Source organism: Pezoporus occidentalis, unplaced genomic scaffold (genome assembly GCF_034315485.1).
Source record: "Pezoporus occidentalis ecotype Australia unplaced genomic scaffold, CSIRO_AGI_Poc_V1 ctg150, whole genome shotgun sequence".
NCBI classification, from domain to species: Eukaryota; Metazoa; Chordata; class Aves; order Psittaciformes; family Psittacidae; genus Pezoporus; species Pezoporus occidentalis.
In genome coordinates, this window is record NW_026913317.1 from 521,558 (window position 1) to 530,000 (window position 8,443).

The 8,443-nt window shown below is 38.0% G+C and overlaps 1 long non-coding RNA gene across 1 annotated transcript in view; it reads right to left on the reverse strand.

Annotated features, from left to right (window-relative positions):
• Window positions 1-4,969: 4,969 nt before the first annotated feature.
• The window catches only part of LOC134159750 (uncharacterized), a 48,198-nt gene continuing 44,724 nt past the window's right edge, over window positions 4,970-8,443 (reverse strand). The window contains exon 3 of the long non-coding RNA XR_009963279.1: window positions 4,970-5,569. This is a non-coding gene — a long non-coding RNA (uncharacterized LOC134159750). The remainder of the gene's footprint in view (window positions 5,570-8,443) is intronic.

Genomic DNA, 8,443 nt, shown 5'->3' on the forward strand with positions numbered 1-8,443 from the left:
TATCAGCCCTAACGAGTGAGAAAGATTTTATTGTACATGATTAGTAATGTGTACCTTCTTTTGCTCATTTTACAGATTTCAGATAGATAGTTTCCTTTGCTGTGGACATCCTGCTTGTTAACAGGAGCTTCAATAGAAAGTAAAAAGCTATATCAGTGCATGCAGTGGACTGGGTAGCTCTGACCTGCCATTGAGTGATGGATGTTCTCCCAACAGCTGGGGAAAATGGCATAACAGAGAGAAATATTAGTGTTGCATTGCATATTTTTGTGCAGTATAGGCTTTGAATCTCAAATGCTCTAACACCATGGTGCATGCATTTCAGCACCATATTCCTATGAGTGCATTACATAAATCTGAATTCCAGGCAGCGCTATGCAGACTTGCAAACCCTTCTTCTCTGAACTCTATTATTTATAAGATTAAAACCCCTGAGGTTTCAAATGGCAGGTTTATTGTCAAGTACAATGTACTTTTCATTCTGAATGGACAAAAGCCTTTGAGCTTACCTGAGTCTGCATGGAAACCTGCCTGCCTGCCCTCAGTGACACCACATGTATTAGTGGAGGCCAATCTTCTCTCCAGGGGTGTGAGACAAGCATCCTGTAGGGCCCTCTACCCATACCTCTGATAAACGCCCTATTGGAAGACAGCTCTTTCTTTACAAGCATTGGGTGGATGTCCTCCATCCAGGACTGTATCAGAGCTAGAAGCACTCAGAAAATGTTATTTGTAGAAAATAGTTATCCATGTGGTTCAGGTTTTGGATTTCTTTGCAGTACACCCACAAAAAGATGGTGCACCTTACAGATTTGACCATTGTTAACAGCCATTCAACGAAAATTACATGGGATGGTCAGAAAGTATTTGCTCTGTAGTTATCTATTGTTTGACATTTGTAGGGTGTGGTGAGTCTTTAAAATCACAAACAGAAAAGCACTATATACAGGATGGAGGAATTAATAAAGATTTCAGAAAGACTTTTCACATGTTTCTAAGTGCAGATCTCACATCTGCACACACATGTATAGTTGCAACCAAATATTCTAGTAAAATAAATATTTAGGCTGTGGTCAGGTAAATTCAGAAGCTAAGGTTTTACAAATTTTTAAATGGAGAAGCCACTAGAGGCTCCTAAGATGGAAGTTAAAGACCATATGATGAGGTATTTCATCTGAGGCATTTTAAAGAACCATAGTCTTCCAAAGTGTCAAATGTCTTTCAGATGTGCTGGTGTTAATGAAACATATATTCATCAATCTTTATGGTGGGAGGTTTTTACAGCTGCTTACCATTGCTACATATGCACATAAAAATCTCCTCTCTTGTTCTCAAATCACAGGCAAGGGGAAAAGAAAGAAATATTTTGTTAACCGAACAAGAGGTATGTTAGCCTCTCCGACTTAAACTGCTCCAGCAAGTGATCTTAAAAAACTGCTGACCACCCTGTTTGCCACATGTTTTTTTATGCCAAGACTTTTAGTACTAATGAAAGCACACAAGTAAAAACCAGTTGAAGTTTTGCGAGATCTAGCTAACTAACATTTTGTTGGGTTTTGTAGCAAACATAGGAGCTTTTGGACTTACTTTGGACATTAGAATTAAATAAGTAAATAATGGTTAATATAAGAAAGGGCATATGGTTCTTGTTTAATGGATTAATCAGAGCAATTAACCTTGTAGTGCATTAACATTTTAGGACTGAAATGTTTGTAAATTAGCTTTACATGAAGTGTCCTTGTAAAGGTCAAAGTCAAACTGTATTTTTAAAGAAATTTTAAGCTCAAAAATTTGCTTTTGCTGACATTGTCTGTCCAACAACACTAGGAATTGCCTAAATTTAATACCAGAAAAAATAAAAATGGCATGAGATACATAGCTGTTCAATAACATTTGCAAATCCATATCTAAATTATAACCAGTAGGAATTTATTCAAGAACTAGAGGAGCTGTCTTATTTAGTTTTATTTTATGTTATCCAGGTCTTTACGTCCTGCTTTGAAGTCAAAGGTATTTTAAGTAAGGCATATTATGATTATGCCAAAAGACCACTAAAATTGTTATGTTATATTAATGGCAGTGATGAGCTTCCTGATTTTAACATTCAAGCATACAACATGTCTTAAGTTAATTTTAGTCACTTCTGTGTGCCTGTTCAGAAAGATGAACCAATAAAAGATCCGGATTGTGTTAACCGAACAGGCAAGATCTATAGCTATGACTTAGAGATGCAAGTGGATAAAGAGTTGACTCTGGTGGATAAAGAATTGGCTCCAATGGATAAAGAATTGGCTGAATGGCTGCATGCAAAGGCTTGTGATCAATGGCTCAATGTCCAAATGGAGACTGGTAACAAGTGCTTGGTTGACGAGTAATTGAATATGAGCTGGCTTCAGTGTGCACGCACAACCCAGCCAGCCAGCCGTATCCTGGGCAGCGTCAAAAGGAGCGTGACCAGCAGGTCGAAGGTGGTGATCCTGCCCCTCTGTGCTGCTCTCATGAAACCTCACCTGGAGTATTGTGTGCAGTTCTGGTGTCCTCAACATAAAAAGGAAATGGAGCTGTTGGAACAAGTCCAGAGGAGGGCCACGAGAATGATCAGGGGACTGGAGCACCTCCCGTATGAAGATAGGCTGAGACAGTTGAGCTTGTTCAGCCTGGAGAAGAGAAGGCTGCGTGGAGACCTCATAGCAGCCTTCCAGTACCTGAAGGGGGCCTACAAGTATGCCGGAAAGAAACTCTTCATTAGGGACTGATAAGACAAGGGGTAATGGTTTTAAACTTACAGAGGAGAAGTTCAGGTTAAATACAAGGAAGAAGTTCTTTACTGTGAGGGCGGTGAGGCACTGGAACAGTTTGTGCAAAAAAAGTCATGAATGCTCCATCCTTGGTAGTGTTCAAGGCCAGCTTGGACAGAGCCTTGGGCAACATGGTCTAGTGTGAGGTGTCCCTGCCTACACCAAGGGGGTTGTGACTAGATGTTAAGGTCCTTTCCAACCCTAACTATTTTATGATTCTATGCTTTGTATAGGCAGAGGAGAAAAGATGCATGACCCAGATGGTGAGCCAGAGACTGTCGCGAGGAGACGTCCTCAGAAGTTTGGTTTGGAGAAAAGGATTTTAGAGGTAGTGTAAGAGTGAGCATTGAAGGGAGCAAAGCATAGAAGTTCTTGGTTTTAGAAACCAGACTTTTTTCCCTGGACTCATGGATGCAACAGTTTTCAGGTGGGGCTTTCCTCGTCACGAATGTGCCAGGAATTATTCAGGACTATGAATGAATTTTCACAGCGTCTCTGTCATGTTTTCCATCTTTTGGCACATACTTTAATATGTCTGTTGGGTTTTTTCTTTTACGTCTTCAGTTTTTTCAATGTGGTTCTTGCTGGCTGGGGCAGTTTCTGTGCACTCTTCACTGCTGAAGAGTCTGTCAGAGGTGGTAATTACATGATTTGATGTCTCATTCACCTCCCTTCTCTCCTATGACTCCATGGGGTCAAGCTTTTGCCCTTAACAGATACTTTCCAGCTAAGGCCCAGTAACAAGAAGTGTTGGTCCTTACATTGCTTGCAAGTTTCCTGAACATGCACAAGGCTCTGCTTTTTTGCCCAACTATTTTCATCTTTCTCTTTTCTTACTTGAATTCTCAAGTTTTCCACAAAAATTATAATCTCTTGTGGGCAGAAGCTATGTTTTATGTGGCTACATAGAAAGCCAAGAAGAAATTAGGATGCTATTTGTTAAGTGAATAGCTTGCTGACATTTAGTTTCAAGTTCTTTAGTCACCGAGTCCCTCTCTTTTCCATAAGGCTAGTCCACAATGGTCATAAGGCATTTTGTACTATGTAAATTATTAATTATTTTTCCGCATGTTTCTGATACTTCCATCTGCTTAGCTGCATGATTTAGGAGAGAGTCTCCCTGTTATGTAGCTCAAATAATCTATGATATCCTTGCCTAGCCCTTGAGTGCCAACACTGAAAACCAGAATAAGGAACAACCAAGAGAAAACTAAATTACAAGATTCATGTAAGTTAAGGAAAGCATCTGGTCACATTATTTACAATTTATGTATATGTGAGTGATGTGGCAAAAGTCAATGATTAGGCCAATGGCTGATGATACTAGATTCTATACAAGAGTATGTTTGAAGAAAATTACAGTCTTCATTAGTAGAGAAAGCAGGTGAGGAGCTAAGCAAAAGGAAAAAAATTAAACAAAACAAAACAAAAAATCTCACAAAATGCAAACCATTTCAGCATTCATAACATAGGCCAGTTCATGGCCATATAGGATTGTTATGTGCCTTTCTTACTTTTGTCTGCTGGTGGCAATCTAAAGTTTCAGGCTGTTTAGTCTTTGGTTTGAGGCATGCAGATTTTGTAGTTTTCAGAATGGGCATTAGACTTAGAAAGGTCTGGAAGGTGAGCTGATCATTTGCTTCACAGGCTTAGGTTGTTTGCTTGAGTCCTCAGAATGATTCTTTCATGCGTACAACATTGCGTCAGAAAAGTCATGGAGATGCTTTAGGGAGAGATACACAGGCAGAGAATGGAGCCTGTCACAAATGGTGAGGAAACCCCTCATCAACAAAAGAATATCATAGGAAGCTTTGGAGAGCCACCAGGAGGGGGTGGGTAAGAAAGAATTCAAGTATGTTCTTTAATGAATTCTGCAAAAGTCAAAACTGATTTAAAAGGGGCTCCATTCAACACTCAGTCCACTTACTGGAAATAAGACATTTTGATAGTTTCAGATGGTATTTCTTTGTAGATAATTTTGAAGAACCTGCACCACAATTAACACATTATCAATATATAGATATTTTATTCACTTATTGATAACTCTTTTGTGTTGAAAATTAATCCAATGAAAAGCAAACTTGTCACAAAAATAAAGTTGATAAAAGTAACTGTAACCTCCTAAAAATGTTGGAATGAGACAGATTCCCCAAACTGTCACAGAAATTTCAAGTCAGTAGTAGAACTGTTCTTCTTTGTTAGTTGGGAATTCTTTACACCCTCTCTCCCTCCCTATCCCCCTGTCTGTATATTTTACTCATTTTGGTTGTGTGAATAAACATGGATTTTATGGAAAAGAAATTTTCTTTCTAGAAAAGAATGTTCTTAAAAAAATCTAGGAAATTTTCTCAAGCCAACAGTGTAATTTAAGAGAACCATCCCAAAATGTAGGAAACCAAAGTTTAAATTCCAACTTAAAGAGCCCAGTAGGATCCGAACATCACATAGCATCAAGAACACTGCAGAAGATATCAGTCTTCTGCAAATTTCATTGGACATGGCTGGAAAGAGGTGCAGAAAAATCAGATCTCCTGTAGTAACAGACAATAGTGTTGAAAGTAGAGATGAGGCCCATGCAGTTTTCAGAAAGAAGCACTATGTCTTTCGTTTGTGAGTCTCCTTGAGTGTTTTGTCACCAAAGCAGGCAGATACCTTTTTCTAAATAGCTAAATCTGAATTTCATCAGCTAATCTAGTCATTCTGTATCCACAGTGAAGGCAAAGAGCAATATTGTCTTCTGGCATGTTTTTAGCATGTGAACAATGAAGCACCTGAAAGAAAACAGTGCGTTCATGACCATTCGTTGTTGTATGGTCTTGTCTAATACCAAGCAAAATACTTAGCAGAATTCCTTTGATAGCAGCTGGCTTATTGGCAGTGAAACTTGTAGGCAGGGTATCAGTAGTAGGTGGTAGATCAACCTTTGACATCTGAAAATTTTTTGTTAATGAACTATGGGAATCTACTCATTTTCCTAAAGAAGGGGATCACTGGTGAACCTGTCTGTGACAAAAGGAATTTTCTCACCATTACAGGCAACTCCTGAGAAACCTCTGCTATCAAAGGATAGTTCTGAGGATGCAGATGGACCTTACTGAGAGACACTTGTTCTCGCCCACTGAATTCCCAGAGACCTCCTTGGCAGGTTCAGAAGACCACATTCCAGTGAGGTCCCCTGAGAATCACTTAACATTGAAAACATTTCAAACTTAACTAAGTAGGGTTTTATTTTTTCAGTCTTCTCTCTCAAAAAATAAGCTCAGCATCCCTGACTTTTATTCTATTTTATAACAAAACCTGCTGTTAAAGCCACACCATTTTTCTGTTCAAAGCTTTGAAGATGGTTAGCATAGGCAACCAACCCAACCTCTCTGAGTCTCTAGCTTACTCCTGTTTAGATGCCTCTCTGTCTCGTCTTAACCTCTCCTACTCTCCACAGATACTGTTAGTCAATCTGGACATCAAAGATTTTGCAGTTTCATTCCTACATTCTTTGTGTTTCCAGGTTATTAAACTGGCTTTTAAACAGAAATACTACTGAGGCAATTGTAGAAATAACAGTGTGCTGCACTGGTAGTGTAAAAAATGGTCCTGACTGTTGTACAGCTCATGTTCAGATTGGTAATATTAATGACAACAACTGTACAGGCAAGCTACAAAAAAAAAACCCCTAACTAAACTGGGGAAATACCACTTTAAAAGCTAAATGCAATACTGAAAGAGTATTTCAGGTCCCTAGTAGGTGGGGGGCATGGGGGTGCTGGTATTCACACAGGACTGTGAGGAAAAGGGACAACTCAGTCCTATAACTATAAACAAGATTAATTCTCTGTATTATTTTCAGAGGTCTGGCCTAATTTTCAGCAGTGGTATCTACCTAAAGGGCAGCAGAAAGTGCTGCAGGATAGGTACAGCTTTACCAGATACTTGACTATGTCCAAAGTATAAAAGGTTAAAAACAGATGTCTTTGAAGAGTCCCAGTGGCAGTCCCATAATATCAAGGAGGCTGCTTTGGTTCCACTGCCATCAGAATCTACCGGCCATGGGTCCTGAAGCAGCTGCAGTCCATCTGGGACCACAAAGGAGGCTGTCTTTGGCTCTGAGCTTAGTATTATCCATGCATGAACACAAAATTCAAATGTTAGGAGATGATTTCAGAAATATCAAATGAAGTTAAGCTTATTACCATATTATATCAGATGAAATTTCTAGTTATTCCTTCAATCAGCATTTATTGTATGACTGCACCGTAATAAAGATTTCAGAAATATGATGAAGCTGTACATTTGCAGTAAATGAAGCACCTGTGATTATTACAAATCTGTGTGCAGAGCTCTCTTTGCATAGATACTTGTCAGTCAAACAGATGTCCCTATATTATTCTCTTTTTCTAGTTGGGAAATGGAGGTGAGGTGGCATACATGACTATAATGTGATTGACATATGTCTAATTTGAAGCAGAAGCACAACACACCCTTTGTAAACAGAAAACAAACCAGTGAAAAAGTTGATTCATGTGAGGCTCTGTTTATGTTTTTAAAGTTTAAAGAACAGCAAGTACAAAATTAGTAGGAATACCAGCTGTGTTGAAGACTTAATTATGGGACAATTCTATTCCTTATTTTGGATGAAATTTGTGCATTTATATATTTGTCTGATATTGTATGTAAATGTATACACATCTGTAATGTATAAGATATATGCTTTTGGTCATTAACTGTTGCTTTTAGCTTTAGCGATTTCTTTAAGTTTTCATTAAAACCAATACATATTATATATGATTATATATTTCAGTAATAGCATATAGGAAAAATAGTATCTGCCTATAGATTCATAGGAAATGGCAAACAAAACCATCTTTAATACAAAAATTAAATCAATAATTAAAATTTTTCAAAAGGTGCATTAATAGAATGCATTCAGCTTTTTTCTCTGCACTGAAGGTCCGGCTGGAGTCTGAACCTTCATGAAAATGTCCTGTTTTGTACAAATAACCAACACACGCCCAATCAAACTCATCTTTAAACTGAACTTCTTTGAATAATGCTCTAATTATCAAATGGTAGTTGCAATTTTATCCAGTTCGCTTCTTAATTTCATTGCATTTTCTCTTTTTTAATGTTGCTGTGTCTTTTAAATAATGAACCAAACAAATTCATATGTGCAAGTATTCCACAAATTTAACAAGGCTTCAGATTATACAATTGCCAGATTATGAGGTCCAGAACTTTCAAGCCTTTGCTTTGGTAGAAATGAACTGGTGGCAGGAGAAACTGTAGCAGGTTTTCATTGCCTCCTAAGGATAAGAATAGCTTTATAATAACAGATTTACTACTGTCTGGATAAAGATGGCTTTGAATCATCCATTTTTTGCAGGGTACTGTATATTTAAAAAGTGTTATAAGGAAAACATGAAAACATACTGCCTTTTGAAGCAAATTAGCAGTAAAAATGAAGTAGAAATACATTTTCCTTTTCTTGACTGGCTTGCGACTAATGTGGGTTTCTTGAAGTTATACATGCCCGCAAAAAATGATAAATACATTGGAAAACGGAAGGGAAAAATGAAAGAGTAAGCTGGCCATATAAAGCAGCTGATGTAAAGATGGAGAGACATAGCCATAGAAACTAGTCACATAAATAG